This window comes from Elgaria multicarinata, chromosome 5 (genome assembly GCF_023053635.1).
Source record: "Elgaria multicarinata webbii isolate HBS135686 ecotype San Diego chromosome 5, rElgMul1.1.pri, whole genome shotgun sequence".
NCBI classification, from domain to species: domain Eukaryota; kingdom Metazoa; phylum Chordata; class Lepidosauria; order Squamata; family Anguidae; genus Elgaria; species Elgaria multicarinata.
In genome coordinates, this window is record NC_086175.1 from 125,286,029 (window position 1) to 125,303,580 (window position 17,552).

Genomic DNA, 17,552 nt, shown 5'->3' on the forward strand with positions numbered 1-17,552 from the left:
CAGGGAGCTGCAGATGGACCATATTTTAACAAAGAGTGGCTCTCATTCTTACTTTAACCCCAACTGCAATGTTCATTTAGCCTAGGTGGCAGGCAGAAAGTAGATCAGGACCTAGAACTAATATGCCAGCAAAATTTCCTACCTCTTAATAATTTAAGGGTGCAATCCTATGCATGTTTAGACAGCAAAAAGGCCTACAACTTCCAGCATGCCCCAGCCGGCTATGCTGGGAGATGTAGGCCATTTCTCTGTCTAAACATGCATAGAACTAAGTCTTAAGAATAGTAAGTAAAATGACAAGTTCAAAAAAAGAAACCTATTCTCTACAACGTCTGGCCTTGTGCTAATTATTTCTCTCTCACTTACTCTGTCCCTCACAAGTAAAATATGAGTATTCAAGGGTTGCCTTCAGTCAGGTTCTTTGTGCAGCTCTGTTGGCAAGTTTTGGAGTCCTGCATTCCAATCTGTGATTGGTTATAACTCAGATGGTTAAAAGTTGTCCACTCCTTGATTAAAAATAGGTCAATGGATTCACCCTGTGAGCCGCCATTTTGTATTTGGCTCCAGCTGGCAGATCTAAGGGGGAGGGGGGGAAACAAAGCCTGAAGAACCCACAAACCTATCCGAGCCAGGAATGGGGCAGCAAGAGGGAGGTCAGAGGGAGGAGAGCCGGCTGCCCCATTCCTCCCCCCCTTTCCCGGTGCTCGGCCTGGCAGCAGCAGCCGCCTGACTGCCCCGTTCCTCTCCTCCCACCCCCAGGTTTTAATTAATTAATTAATTTACAGTGCAGCTCGACTTGGAGCTCCCAGTCTGCCCCCTTCCCTGTCCAGCTCAGCAGATGTCAACCAATCAGGGGCCACCATCGGCTCAGCAACCTCAAAAAAATTGGTTAAGTGCCTGACTTTTTTTAAGTGGAGTTTTGGGGGTTTGCCCCCAGATGGCTTCATAATGGCGGCTTCATCATGTAAATGACCTGCCACCACTCCAAATCTACCCCGAGGCAAACCCTTCATCAAGACAAGCCCCAAGTCTGAGGTGACTGATTTAACCTATTTATTTCAATGCTCATCAATCTGACTAGCTTTAGCCAGGTCCAGTGCTGGTTCCAGGTCTTGCCGGGGTGGGGGAGAGCCTTTGGAAATGGGGACTTTGGTGGGCCACCCTTGCCGTGTCCCCCTCCCCTCCGAAGCACTGCTGCCCACTCGCTTGCCATTTTCCACCCCGAGAGAGCACAAGGCAGACAGATGGAGAGTGCAACCGGATTCCTCAGTCTTGACACTGCTTGCTTTCTTGGAAAGGGAATGGAAAACGGGCAACCTCCTGGGAATGGTTGGGCCTTGGTAGGTGCCTGACAACACCTACTTCTGACGCCGTTGCAGGATGGATCAGAGCCATTGTCTGTAGCATATGCAATAAAAGCTTGAGGCATTGTAACGAGGCCTCTGTGGTCTTGTGAATAATTAAGGCTCGAGGATTTAATTTGGCTGTCAGCAATAAAAAAATCTAAGCCGTAACAAACCAACAAACCACAAGAAGTCTTGTGGCATCTTAAGGACTAGCAAACTTATTGTGGCATGACTTTTTGTTCACAGGCCTAGCTCTGGGGTAGGCCACCTGGTGCCAGTGGGCACCAAATGCATCCCTGGATACCTTTCTTGGCACCTGACAAAGTGCCCTAATCCTACACTTTTTAAAAGAAGAAAAGGCTACATATTTTCTGGAATTGCTGTGAAATAGGTTTCTAGTGGTGCTGACAACAGTAAAGTCAAGGGGATTGTTCAGCGCGTTGGAGTTCAGATCCCACTGTAACCTACCTCTTTTCAGTAGGTTGCTTGTCCTTTTTCACACCTCTCATGGCAGCCATTTGGTGGTGGTGCCCAGGACAGGTTCTCAAAACGTCCGCTGTGCCCATGGCACCCAAACCATGGCCTAACCATGGTCTACCTCATTAGATGCCCAAAGTGGATAGAGAGGACGTTGAATGATGAGATAGCGCAGGTGGAAAGTAGGGACATGGTAGAAGCTGTTATGCAAGTGGTGATACAAGACATCAGTAGTTTTGAACCATGTTTGGGGACACCACAGGTTTTTGCTTATCTGAGATTTAGCAACGCGGAATTCAGTAACGGTGGGCAAGCTCCCAGGCAGTTTGAAAACCACTATGGATTTAACTCTGCAATCCAAAGCTCCGAGAAAGGGTTGGGTATGTTCTTGATTGATGAAAGATGAGTGAGGCCCAACAATTTCAATGTGTCATATGACTGGAGTGTGTATCCTATAATATGTCCCAGAATCCTCTGCAATGTACAGAATTCCATAGAAGATGTCCCCCAGAAGTCATGTTGATGTGGAAAGGGTTTGACAAATGTAGAAAGCATGAAAGTCACTGCCGTACATGGTCCAATCAATCGAAGTCAACCAGTGGAGGCTGGTGGCTCAGAAGTCAGTGGGGTGGTGAATCCGCTCCAGGTTTCAGTCAGAACCTGGAGCAGATTCACCATCCCACTGACATTGGAGCCACCAGCCTTCACTGAAGTTACTAAGATTTAAAGCAATAGGCCCGTGGATGCTGATAAACCTGAGCACACATTTGCAGGCTTGTGTTTAGACTGCATAACCCCACATAGGAGGCAATTACTGTTTGTAGCAAGGTACCCAACGCCTATCTTTGTTCCAACTTGAGGATGCAGTGTCAAATCTGTGACTGTTTACTCAAACCAGGACATTTTTTCAATGTATTCTGAATGACAAGGATATGATTAGCTTATCTCATCAGATGTTTGGATTCAACCATGTGCCCAATAGGTTGTCTGAGAGCAACTAAAACAAGTGTGCAGAATCGCAGGGCTAGACACAAAATCCACCCCACCTGGGCACCATTTCCAGCCCTCCAGAATTTCCCAGATGGCTACGCCTAGGGTGACCATATGAAAAGGAGGACAGGGCTCCTGTATCTTTACAGTATCTTTACAAAATTGGGCAGGGTGTTCTTAAGAAATGGAAGAAATGAAGATGACAGGTGTAGGGTGACCATGTGGAAAGGAGGACAGGGCTCCTGTATCTTTAACAGTTGCATAGAAAAGGGAATTTCAGCAGGGGTCATTTGTATGCATGCAGCACTTGGCGAAATGCCCTCTTCATCACAACAGTTAAAGCTGCAGTAGCCCTGCCCTAGTATAGCTAGTGCAGCTTTAACTGTTGTGATGAAGAGGGCATTTCCCCAGGTGCTGCATGCCTACAAATGACACCTGCTGAAATTCCCCCTTTCAATACAGGCATTAAAGATGCAGGAGCCCTGTCCTCCTTGTCATATGGTCACCCATCTGCTTCTGGTGGAAGCAGATTACACACACACACACTTCTGCCCCCACAGCAGCCCCATGCCAAAGCTCCCCAAAAATGCTACACAGAGGGCGTGGGTACACTGCTAAATGGAATGAGCTATGCTGTGGGATGGAGTGGGTATCCCCCCAAAAATTTCAGAGGCATCTTCTATGAAGGCACTTTCCCTTCTCTCCACAGGGGGCAGATTCTAGGTCCAACCCCATGTTTCTACAAGAAAACATTGGATTGGGGGTGTATTCATGAGATTAGCTATCCCTGGACTTCAAAACTGGCTCAGAAATGAAAAAAAAATCAAATCTCAATGCTTCAAATGCATTTCTTTTAGAATGTGGGTGCGAAGACCGTCTTGGTCAGATTCCAAATCCATGCACACAAGAAGCAAGGGTTGCACATCACTGATATTTGCCCCCATCTCCTAAATGCAAAAAAAAAAAAAAAGACCCCAAAATTTTATAAGAATGTCCAATTCAATATTTGCTAAGGAATACACAAGGTTGTTGCTGAAGTTTTGAATGTAGTATTTTAAACAGGGAACGTTGTTGTCAATTTCCTTTTGGAGCTGCAAATCCTCATTGAAGAAGCGTGTTGAGTTTCAGACTGTCGTTGTGGGTGTGGTGTGAAAAGGTGCTGGATACATGGCCGACTATTCCCAAGAGGTGCAAATTCTTCCCCCAAGTCCACTTGCGGCAACATGTAAACCGATAGTTAGGTAAATTGGGTCCATTCCTGCTCTCTTGGGCCAAAGATTTGGTCACAATTTGTAGGGAAGCTGAGGGGAAAGCTAGCATAAGCCCTACATAGAATAAGCCCATTGAAATGAATGGGACTTAAGTTAGTCATGACTAAGTTCCATTTATTTCGATAGGTCTACTCTAAGTAGGACTTATGTTGGATTTTGCCCCTGGTACCCTCCAAATGTTTTGGACGAACTCCCAGGTTTCCTGACCATTGGCTATATTGTCTGGAACTGATAGGAGTAGAGAAAACTCAAGCATCTGGAGGGCATCAAGTGGGGAAGACCACTGTAGACAGTACACACATTGGCTGCATTCAGACAACATAATAGTCAATGGTGGGTTAACAGCCAACTCCACGGCTGATTATCGAGGGGATACTCCCCTTATGACATGACTGTAAACAAGTGTGGTGTGGATCAAGGCCAGCGTTGAGTTGATAACCAACTGTGTGCAACAAAATAGTCAATGGTGCCAGCAGACAACACAATAACCAACGGTTGTTCAGGTGATCAACTCTACACAGCACTGGTTATTTGCATTGGTTATTTCAGCTGAATAACCAACCACAGGGTGAAATAGTCCCGACAGATGACGCAATAACCAACTGTGTTGACTATTTAACTCACCGTTGACTATTTCACCCACTGTTAGTTATCGTGTCGTCTGAATCTCGTCATTGTGTCTCTCAATTTATTCTTTTCTCCTTGGTTTTCCAAATTCTTGAGGCTGAAGAAGGAAGGGAAGCAAATGGTTGAACATGCCAAAGCACATGGAAATATAGCCTCCATAAGGGCTTGTTGAGATGGGCATTCATATTGGAGAGCTGATACAGCACATGTGCTCAACATCAACCATGTTTTGTCTGACTTGCGAACGCGTAGTTTAGTGTGTTGGGTTTTGTGGCTGATGGGTCGGCATGCAACTAACATAGCTTGGTCAGCCCATCCAGGTGGCTTCCCATGGTCCATGAGGGGGAAAAGGAGAAAGAGTACCACAAAACAGTGTGGAAAGAGAGGCCAGCTCTGGTGCTATGCAGGATGATAAGTGTAGGCTGGTATTTGTCAAAAGGTAATGTTTTTATTTAAAAGTTCAAGAAGGCTCAATGTTTCAGATTGTCAGATGCTTCGTCAGGAGCACAGATTGACACTTTTTCTGTAGAGAGTCTTCGTGGAGAGCTGTGTTTTCTTATCCAAAAAACACTTCCCATGTTCCAACCAAGCAGGTTGGTCCCCTTGTTCCCAGGTGGACAAGATGAAGAGGTAACCAGCATTCACTGGCACGTTTCATGCACACTTTATTGTGTGCTAGTGTACTCAACCAAGAGCATAGGGCACTGATGATTCAGTAAGCCCAAAGAGTCAGCTCTTGGCTCTATTGCAATTTCCTGATTCAGAATCCAGGAATTTCCACCTGCTTCTCAACACCTGCAATTGAGAATTCTCCCAGGCAGCTGAAGGCATTGATTGAATTGCCACAGCTTTTTCTTGCACCCGAACTATCCAAAAACTCTTTGATTTTATACTGTGAAAAGAAAGAAAGATACAATAACTATATATAGTTCAGAACAAGAAGTTGCAGATCAGTGAAGGGAATTCAAAATATATATCCATCTTGGTGAGGAATCAGTGTGCATGACAAAGTCCGTCTTGTCCAAAACAGGAGAGCGCCACAATATCAGAGGCAGCACCACCCGCTAAATGCCAACTCGCTCCGACCTGCCAAATGTGAACAAATATACTATGTATATTATGTGTACTAATAGGATTCAATGGCAGCTGCTGGTGATATTTGTATAATTAGAAATCTATATAGGGTATAGACGTTTTAGAGAGATGGTGCCAATTCTAAACAATATTGTGTGGGCTACAAGTGCTTGTAATTATTATTATTTTTAATTTGCTAATAACTTATTATGACAACTTGGTTTTGGAATATTCTGTGAGTGTTTGGTTTTTTTTAAAAAAAAATGTTGCCGCTTTAAAACTATTAAAACAATAGAGAATGTAAAGTTATTCTTTTGATGTGAACTGAGACTGATTTTTCATTAAAAAGAAAACAAAACCTTAACCTTTCTATCAGCTCTGATTTTGCTTTCTTACTTGTACAAACAAATAATAATATTTATGTAGTTTATTTTAAGAAAATACACCTGCTTGTTTCTTGGTTGCCTACTACATCATGTTATAGTTGGTGTTTATGTAGAGTCAGGTACTTTTTGAACAGTATTAAAACAAAAACTGATATGAATTCAGCTTGGATCATTGTTTTGAATGCATTTTTTTTCTCTAGTTCCAATGTGTGCTTCCTCCAGATAGATCATACTAAGCCAGACATTCTTTTTTTAATTTACCATATCAATATGCGGCGCAATAACATTTTCAGCAAGGCTTAGAAAGTATCAATAGAATATTAAAATGCAGCAATCAATGACAAAACAATTTAAAAGACTAGGCTGCAATTCTACTTACCCAAGTGTAAATCCAATTGCATTCAACGGGAGTTACTTCTGAGTAGTCATGAATAGAATTGCATTACAAAAGATTTAAGAGTCCTTAAGTGATCTTAAAAGCCCTGGGTAAAAGGTCTCTGGGCTTCATTAGATTAAAGGGAAATCACATTTGCTCACCGGCACTTTGCTTCCTGCTTCACTTCTGCAATTGTAATGAGCTGGATTACATGGGAAAAGAGGGTCAACTACATGGTTTGTAATTGAAAACTTTGAGACTCATGCTATTGAATGGGACAGCACCCTATAGAAGGTGTTTTGTAGCGCAATTTCCCCCACGCACAGTACAAATCCCAAAATATTTCAGAAGAATTGGGATAAAAACAACAACAACAACAACGGAATAACCGAGGGAAGGCACAAGAGGTTCATGACGTCATCAAAAGGAACAGCGAACTTCTGTAAGTGGCCAGTTATGAGTTTGCCTTATTTCGCTCGTGTGAAGAAGCCCTCTGTCTGGCACTGAATTGACCGCAAAGTAAGCATCAGGAGAGTCTTCCTGAGGAGATCATTGCATAGATGGGCTGCCACCACCAGAAAGGCCATATCCCTAGTATCCACCTTCCATACCCCACTTGATAGGGGCACAGAGAGAAAAATCTTTGAAGATTCTCTCAAAGTAGGTCCATGCACATACACGCGCTCACACACACGCACACACAGAGTCCTTAAGGCAAGGGTAGGCAACTTTGGGGGCCCATGCACACATTTGGCAATTTAAGAAACTGTCCTGAACACTAGCCCAAATTGGCTAACATGGGAAGTGTGGGTAGTCAGAAAGGACAAGAGTGCTTATCAATGGGACCTTCTCAAGCTGAGAGGAGGCAACGAGTGGGGTACCGCAGCGCTCAGTCCTGGGCCCAGTGATCGTCAACATTTTGATTAATGACTTGGTTGAGGATGTGCAGAGAGTGCTTATCAAATTTACAAATGACACAAAATTGGGTGGGATAGCTAATACTCTGGAAGACAGAAAAAAACTTCAAAGTGATCTTGATAGGCTGGAGTGCTGGGCTGAAAACAACAGAATGAAACTTAATAGGGATAAATGCCAAGTTCTACATCTAGGAAAAAGAAACCAAATGAACAGTTACAAGATGAGGGATACTTGGCTCAGGAATACTGCAAACGAGAAAGATCTTGGAATTGTTGTAGATTGCAAGCTAAATATGAACCAGGGCCTGTCTACACAGAGTCTTCGGGGCGCCTGGAGTGCGTCTGCAGTGTGCCCCGAAATCGATGATGTAGACAGTACCTTAACCGTTCCAAGAAGAGGCGGAGGAGGAGGAGGCCCCGCATCGCCCTTCGCAGGGACGGGGTGAAGAGTTGCCGGGCCCGGCGGCTTCGCCGGGGAATCGGCTGTGTCCTTGGCGCCGCCCACCTGCCCGCCGGCCTCCTGTTGCAGGCGAAAGAGCCACCCGGGTCATAGAGCTTGGCAGAAGACGGCGGCAGCGGCGGCGGCTTCTCCCGCTGAGCTCTCCAACCCGGGTGGGCCCGGGTGGCTCTTTCGCCGGCAAAAAAGTGGGCGGTGCCAAGGACGCAGCCGATTCCCTGCTCGGTTTGGACAAATTTCACGTTCGCACTGAGCAGGCAGCGATCACAAGCAGGAACTGGGCATGAGACGAGTGCCAGGACAATGTTCAGAGAATGCTGGTGCTCTCTAACTTTGCTCGTTCACCCATCCCTGATACACAGGTCAAAACCAGCACTTGGAATTGGTCCCTGAAGAACAGTGACAGAAATTCCTATTCAACTAGCAACACTTCACGGATCCTGCAAACGTAATCAACAGCTATTTGGAACTAGTTCGTGTTTTGCTATTATTCATTGTTATACTTCTTCATTTCATTTATAAGATGAAGAACTATTGTCCCTAAGCTCTCCAGAATGATTACTAATTTGACTTACCTTCTCCATAGCTGAAAACTGTAGGCATTACACATGTTCTTATTTTTAAAATTAATAATTTTTAAGTTGCCAAACACCCCCCCCCCCCTGCCCATGGCAGGGCTCCTGGGCCTTTAACACTACATGATAACCAGAAACGCTGTAGGTGATTTCTCCCCCCACCCCCATGAACTACATCTGCAGGGGTGGGGGCAAAAGGGAGCAAAGGCAACCTTTAATAAAAAGATGAAGCACTATCTCTCACCTGTTTTACTTTAGATTGCTTTTCTTCCGACGAAGTACGGTAATTTCAAGAGCCGTCAAGAGGATCATAATTGCAATGTATGTATCACTGCAAATTACTAACACTGTATTTAAAATGCTCAAGACAACGGGTGAAGTGGAGGGGGAGGCAGGAGGCTTTAAGGATTTCATATTCCAACTTGACATTTAAAGCATGTAATCAGCTAAACTTAGAAATGGAAGATTTATTTTTTTAAAAGCAGTGTAAATTTATACTGCACACTGGGATGAATCTTTTCGGATTCAGAAAGCTAAAGTATCTTCTTCTGATGGAACAGAGCTAACCACACTTCTAGAGGCCATTGTAGCTGTGCAGACATATCAACCAGTGGTAATATTTATCTTCATGGCGTTAAAAGCTTGCCCTGCAAACAGCAGCCCATCAGCTATTGTTAAAGGCACAAAACCACAGCAGTCTTTGGCCTTTGCTAGACCAGGCTATATCCCAGGATGATACCCGGGATCGTCCCTGTGCATCCAGATGACACACAGAGGATCCCGGGCTCAGGCAGGGATCACCCCTCCCTGGCCCTGGGATATAGCCTACCCCTTTGCTCTGCTTTTTCCTGCGGTCTTGGGCTAAGCATGTGGCCCGTTTCTGCGGCTTTTCCCGGCTCCGCGCGATTACTCACGTGGAGCCGGGAGCCATGCACGGTGCGCAGGGTGAGGAGAGTGGAGGAATCATTTTTTTAAAAAAAAAAAACCTTACCTTTCGTTGCTCGTGCGCAGCCAGCCCTTTAAAAGTTAAAAAAATGGCGGCCGCAACAGCTCTCCTCCGGAGGTCGCCGCACCTGACGTGTAAACAAGGGCGACATCCCACAATATTCGCATCACGGGATCTCCCCTCCGCCACTGCGGACTTACCGGTAGGTCTAGCAAAGGCCTTCATTTTTAAACAAGTTTTTTGGGTGACACTACTTGGATGTCACAGGACACTTATTTCCCCCATCTCTTACTTCAAATTTCAAATGATATAAACAAACCGCCCAGCTTCAGATCAAGAGCGTCATCAGACAGGGAGATTTTCGCGTTTCTCTACCATCACTATGGCCTCCTCCTGCTGTCCCACAATAGCGACAATCTCTTTACGTGGGGAGAGGAAGAGGAAGCAGCAAAGACTGCATGGCCCATTCAGTGGCCATTTTTATTGCATTGCTTTTCCTGCATACAGCAGGAAATGGCGGCAAGTTTTGTTTTTTAAAAAAAATCAGTCAGATTTTCTGGGTCTTTTTTTGCAATGGAAAAATGAGTGGAAGGAGCAGAAGGCGGACGGCGGCATCTAAAGGACGCATGAAGAACCGTGAGTGTGCAGTAATGAGCATGCGATAAAACACTCATCTGATGATCCCCCAAGTTTCCCATCATAGAATTGGGATGGGGAGGTGAACTGGGAAATAATAATAATAATAATAATAATAATAATAATAATAATAATAATAATAATAATTTTTATTTATTTATTTATTTCCCACCTCTTCGATTGGATTGAGGTGGGGAACACCAGCAAGCATAAAATATGTAAAATACTGATTAAAAGCATAGTATACAGTGTTAAAGAAACATCCTAAAAACATGCTAAAAGCATACTAAAAGCATCCTAAAATTCCACTGGATAGGCCTGCCGGAAGAGAACAGTCTTGATAGCTTTTTTGAATGCTAAAAGACTTTTGTTGACGAGTCTCCTCCGGCAGGCCATTCCACAGTGTGGGAGCAGCAGAAGAGAAGGTCCTCTGGGGTAATGGTTGTCAGCCTAGTCTTCGCTGACTGAAGTAGATTCTTCCCAGAGGAGCTGAGTGTGCAGGACGGATTGTACTGAAGAAGGCGATCCCACAGGTAGCCTGGACCCAAACTATGTAGGGTTTTAAAGGTGATAACCAAAACTTTATACTTCACCCAGAAACTAATTGGCAGCCAGTGAAGAGAATTTAAGCACACACAAAAATAAGGATTGTCCATGATACTCCTCTCATGAATTAATCAACATAAGAAAAGCTATGCCAGATCAGACCAAGGTCCAACTAACCCTGCATTCTGTTCACACAGTGGCCAACCAGCTGTTTGTGGTCAGCCCAGAGGTAGGACATGAGTGCAATAGCACCTTCCCAATCAGCAAATGGTGAACATAGGCATAATGCCTCTGATGCTGGAGGTAGCATATAGCCATCAGAACTAGTAGCCATTGGTAGCCTTTTCCTCCACGAATTTCTCCATCCCCCTTTTAAAGCCATCCAAATTGGTGGCCATCACTACATCTTGTGGTGGTGAATTCCATAGTTTAACTAGGTGCTGTGTGAAGAAGGACTTCATTTTATCTGTCCTGAATCTCCCACCAATCCTTTGGACTAGATCACCTTTCAGGCTTTAGCTAGACCTAAGGTTTATCCTGGGATCATCCCGGGGTCATCCCTGTTCATGTAAATTACACACAGGATATCCCGGGAGCAGGCAGGGACGACCCCAGGATGATCCCGGGATAAATATTTGGTAGGGTGACCATATTTGGGAAACCAAAAAAGAGGACACCTAGTGTGTGTGTGTGTGTGGAAGCAGCTTTCTGAGTCCTGCAGAAAGTACGTTATTCCTCCGCCACCTTAAAGAACCCGATTGGAGTGGAGGAGGGGAAAGGATTTCATTCTGTACCACCACCATCCACTCCAATGGGGGCCTTTTCTATAACGTCCACGAATGACCCACTTTCCCCTTTAAGACCTCAATTGGAGCTCGGGGTGGGGGAATGACGTGCCTCAAGAAAGCATGTCATTCCCTCCTGCCATGCTAATGGCAGCCTTAAAGGGGAAGGTGTGTCATTCCAGGACATTATTGAAAATTATAGAAAATCCCCCCTGACACAATGGAAAGAACAAAAAACAGGACAAATCCGGGGAAATCCTGACAGTTGGTCACCCTATATTTGGTCTAGCTAAGGCCTTAGTTCCCTTCTGATACTATGATTCTATAATATTAAATTCAGAACAGCCATATTTATTATTTTTTCCGATAGCCACTCGCAGGTCCTCAAAACCACTTTAGTTCAAATGGGAAGAGACTGTCTCCTATTTAGCATTGCTCTCTGGGCCTGATCAGGAATTCCAAAGTGGATGCCTGACCAATTTTGTTAATGAAGATACACTGCATTAATCCAGTAACTACTCTCTGCTCAGCTCCCAGATTTCTCTCTCTGTTTTCGTCATTGCAACAAAAGGGAATATTTGCATATTTGTCGACATTACAGAAAGCACTTCACTGAATGCCATAGTCCCCTGATAGAAGGGTTAAGACATACAATTTAAGTTTTAGCTCAACACGCTGTGGGTAATTGCCTTGGAGATCAGCAAGGCCCTGATTGTGAACATAGAGCAGCTTTTTCCAAACTGGTAACCGCCAGGTGTGTTAGAGTATGATCCCATCCTGTCCAACCAGCTATTTGCCATGCCAGCTGGAGATGATGGGAGTTGCACTCCATCACAGCTTGAGGGTGCCACATTGGAGGAGACCAACTTAGAGGAATCTTTATTTATTTATTTATTTATTTATTTATTTATTACATTTATATCCCGCCTTTTTTCCTCCAAGGAGCCCAATGCGGCATACATTATCCTCCTCCTCTCCATGTTATCCTCACAACAACAACCCTGTGAGGTAGGTTGGGCTGAGAGTCTGTGACTGGCCCAAAGTCACCCAGTGGGTTTCCATGGCCGAGTGGGGACTAGAACCCGGATCTCCCGACTCCCAGTCCAACACCTTAGCCACTACACCACACTGGCTCTCACCAGTGTTCACTAGTCGTTGCTATTTTACCTCTTAGCTGTTTCAGGAAATACTTGCAGTCTTTGCATATTTTATACACCAGCTTATACATAAGAACATAAGAAGAGCCATCTCAGAACATACCAAGGGTCCATCTTGTCCAGCATTCTGTTCACACAGTAGCCTACCAACTGTTGACCAGGGACCCACAAGCAGGACATGGATGCAACAGCACCTTCTTGCCCAAGTTCCCCAGCAACTGGTGTACATAGGTTTACTGCCTCTGCTACTGGAAGTAGCACATAGCTATCAGGGCTAGTATTCATTGATACGTAGTAGTCATTGATACGTTTATCCTCCAGGAATTTGTCCAACCCCCTTTTATAGCCATCCAAATTGATGGTCATCATTACCTCTTGTGGTAGCAAATTCCTTACTTTAACTATGCATTCTGCGAAGAAGACCTTAGAATCATAGAATTATAGAATAGAAGAGTTGGAAGGGGCCTTCAAGGCCATCAAGTCCAACCCCCTGCTCAATGCAGGAATCCACCCTAAAGCATCCCTGACAGATGGTTGTCCAGCTGCCTCTTGAAGGCTTCTTGTGTGGGAGAGCCCACAACCTCCCTAGGTAACTGATTCCATTGTCATAGTCAGGACAATGGAATCAGTTATTATTCTTTTTATCTGTCCTTTTTCCACAGTTTTTCCAGTTCTACAATATCTGCTGCCTGTATAGTCCCATATGTTTGACCGACAGATTGTTTGATAGACAGACAATACGTCTTTGCTGTATTTTAGCCTGGGTTGTTGTAGAATAATACGTTGCATACCACAGACATCCCAGTTATAGCAGAGAAAATGTCAGTGACGCTAAGATACATAATATCAGGTTGATGCAACAATCTCGTGCATGTATGCAATGCATGCAAGATTATATGGCATCATTAACTCTCAAAAGCCTTTTCCTCTAGTTCCTCAGCACAATGATTAAGTATTAACTGTCAGACTGACAAAATACGTTGGAGGCTCTTTTACGTTGTTCGAACCTAATGTAATTTCACTTTCATTCCATAGGCAGGAATATTTCCTGCACAGATTAATTGATTTCCAGCCACCATTGGGACTCGGCGCCATAAAATGATCAAACCTGACATTTAATTCTGGTTACATTGAAAACGTGTTAACATTAGCAGAGAATTAGGTTCAAGCGGGACTTTTAGCAGTTCTTAATTAAATGAGGTGGGTAACCATCACAGATAATTCTGTTTAATGCAACGCCTCTGACAAGACGCTGATTCATTAATGACATGCGATGGCTGCAATTGATTAATTTGCTTTGCAAAAGGTGTTTGGGTCACTAAACAGAATGAAACTGTTTGTGGGAAGGATGAAATTTTCAGTTCCAAACCAGACAACAACTGTCCTTTGGTGTATCAGGAGCTGTTTGGTCAGAAGAGCCCACCATAAAGAACCAGGCAGATCAAGGCCAGCCCCAAACATGTTGCTACCTATGGCAATCCTTCCCCCATACACCCTGCATTCCATGTTCAGAATTCAATCTTACTTATCATAGAATCATAGAATAGCAGAGTTGGAAGGGGCCTACAAGGCCATCGAGTCCAACCCCCTGCTCAATGCAGGAATCCACCCTAAAGCATCCCTGACAGATGGCTGTCCAGCTGCCTCTTGAAGGCCTCTAGTGTAGGAGAGCCCACAACCTCACCAGGCAACTGATTCCATTGTTGTACTGCTCTAACAGATAGGAAGTTTTTCCTGATGTCCAGCTGGAATCTGGCTTCCTTTAACTTGAGCCCGTTATTCCGTGTCCTGCACTCCAGGAGGATCAAGAAGAGATCCTGGCCCTCCTCTGTGTGACAACCTTTTAAGTATTTGAAGAGTACTTCAACACTGGTGATAGAACAATATTTTCAGTTATTCCTGAGAGCAACAGGAGATAGCTTAGGGGACTCAAGAGTAATGGTGGGATTAAGACATGGAGAGAGCCCAAAGCTACGTCAAGATTCAGAGGCTCCATACCATAAAAATAAAGAGGATAAACGGTATATTATATTACAATAGAAAGGGTAATGAAAGGGTACCACCCAGCATTAGGGGGTGCTGTGTAGTGAAACAATGTTAGATAGGTCTCTCTGATGATGTGTAATAAAATAAGTTGATTTGAAATTCTTTTACAATGGCTCTAGTCTTATTGCTTCAAATACTAAATGCTGTGTTGCCACGCTTTCTCTGTCTAAGACAACTCTACTGTAAGTCACACCAGACTTTTCAACATATTTAAGCCAAAGCGATTTCAATTATAATAGATCTTAGTTATGTCCAACATATTTAGAGGCTTAGGGCTGTGATTGATTGATGGATGGATTTACAGTATTTATATACTGCTCCCTATTCAGAATTTAGGAGCGGTGGACGACATAAAATAGAATAGAATAAAAACACATTAAAAGTACATTTTAAAAGAAACAAGGTGCAAAATAAACTGTGGCTGGTCGTTAAGGGAAAACTTTCTGGAAGAACAATGTTTTCAGGAGGTGCTGAAAGGAATGCAAAGTTGGCACTTGCCTGACCTCCAGAGGCTGGGAGTTCCATAGGTAGGGGGTTACTCGGTTTGCTCCTAAATCCACTGCATCCCCAACATCTGTTGTACCCCCCCCACCTAACGGTAGAGCCATCCATGGGGCAAAAGTTAACAGATGATGCCAGATATATTGGGAAGACAACATGGTACATTGAGTCAGACAAAACTGGAGAACATCCTAATTAACCCAATAGAAGCAAAATAATAAGTCTCAGGATAAAAGAATGTACAATTTTACTCTTCAAAGTAGCCCAATGCATTTTGTCCCTGTGGCATATATTTCTGGGCCTTCTTCAGAGATTAAAACTAGTAAATTTGCAGGATTTATTTTTCAATACATCTTTTCAGAGATGAGGTTATTTACTCATTTAACCCTCAAAGAGGGCCCAGAAATATATGCCACAGGGGTGAAACGCATTGAGCTACTTTGAAGAATAATGCTTTTATTTTCCTGCATCCGGAGACGTGTTTTGTCTTTTCCAACAGATCGTGACACATTTGCCAAATGCTTTTCAAAAGTACTCTAGTTGTTTCACTTAATCACATCTGCGTTTATTATTTCTGAGTGGCTTTCTCCAGTTTTTCATAGATTTTTTCAGATCTAAGTTGCCTCTCCCTTCACACACACACACAAATATTGGTAGAAGACCCCCAGTGGGAAAAGCTGGGTATACTACAGGTAGGGGTTTTATAATAGCTTCAGGGGGCAATTTAGATGCATAGGAGGGAAGGAGGCCCAGCCCAAGTCACTTTGGTGCCTGAGGCAAAAAACAAGATGGTGTCTCCTCCCATTCCACATGCAGAAGCCAACTGAACTGGCAGCTGGGCTGGATAAAGTCACGCTGAGGCCCTAAGCTATGTCAAGATTCAGACGCCCCATACCATAAAAATAAAGAGAAAAGGCTGTGTTACGTTATAATAGAAAGGGTGATGGAAGGGTACCATCCAGCACTAGGGGGATGTTTGTAATTAAACAGTGTTAGTTAGCCTTCTCTGAAGACATATATAAACACACTAATTAAGTAAGGTGACTTGGATTTCTTTTCAACTGGCTCTAGTCCTCACTTATTGCCTCCAATACCGAATGTTGCGTTGCCACGCTTTCTCTATATATGGCAACTCTGCTGCAAGTCACACTAGACTTTCCAACATATTTAAGCCCAAGCAATTTCAATTATAATATGTCTTAATTGTCTCCAACATATTTAGACCCCCCTCAAAATATGAGCCGTGGCTTACTTGGCTTGTTCCTAAATCTGGCAATCTAACCTTTCTTGAACACTGGTGATGGGACAGCATCCCCACAGGAACAAAGGATGCTGCCTTATACTTCCCATTGCTTTATCCTAAATCAGATCCTTGGTCCATCTAGCCCAGTATTGTCGACACTGACTGGCAGAAACGGATCTCCAGGATTTCAGGCAGCTGTTTTCCCAGCCCTACCTAGAGATGCTGGGGTTCGAACCTGGGACCTTCTGCATGCCAAGCAGGTGTTCTACCACTGGGCTATGACCCTGCCTCCACAACAGTGCACACAGGCTAACTTAGGAAGCGCAAGGTGCAAAACTCTGTCCTCCAACACCATATTACCACGTTCCAGCATCTGCCACCTCTCTCTGCCTAATGGTAGGGCCTGCCCTAGAGGGGGTGGCGTTTCAATCCCCTCCTGCCAGTATCACTCTGTATTAACAACACAGCGCCTGTGATCACTTTTGAGTGAGGAAAGGGCTCAATATCATTCACTTTGCTGATAGGCAGCTTTCTTAAAAGAGAGGAAGAGAGACTGACGGGTTGTTTACCCTGACCTAAATGCGCATATTCGCATTTCAGGACGCATTCGCCGTAGCGCTGGGTTTTTCACGTGATAATGCGCATCTTCGTAGTTGCGATTTACCACGACTTTTGGATGACCTCTGAGTTTGCACCACATTATGGTTACGTGTCTTTGGGGGAGTTAAATTGCATTTTGACATGTGGGCAGAGCTTTGAGGGTAGGACAATGTGACTGGCCAATTTCCCACCTATTGGCTGCCTTGTGCCTTCACACCATTTTTAGTTTGAATTCTCTGATTCTGGGAAGCGTCGCAGAGAGAGCTTATTAAAACAAAGAGGGGTGAACGGGCTTCCTCCTCCGCTGCCTCGTTCCTTCCCCCCACCCCCGCTCCAGTTTTGTCTGTTATATGAATCTGCAGAGCTCCACATATAAAATTTATACTTCCATTGTCTACTCCGTAGCATCTAATCATCGTAAATGCACATGTGCGCATTTATAACTGCACTATAAAAAAAATTCAGGAGATAAATCGCTGTTGCTGCTGCAGCGTGACGCTCTTTATCTACATTTGAATCAACAAAAATACGGGTTTATATTTAATGAGGAGCAATTCCATTGTTGTATAGACAGGGGCTGAGACAGGGAGAGAAAG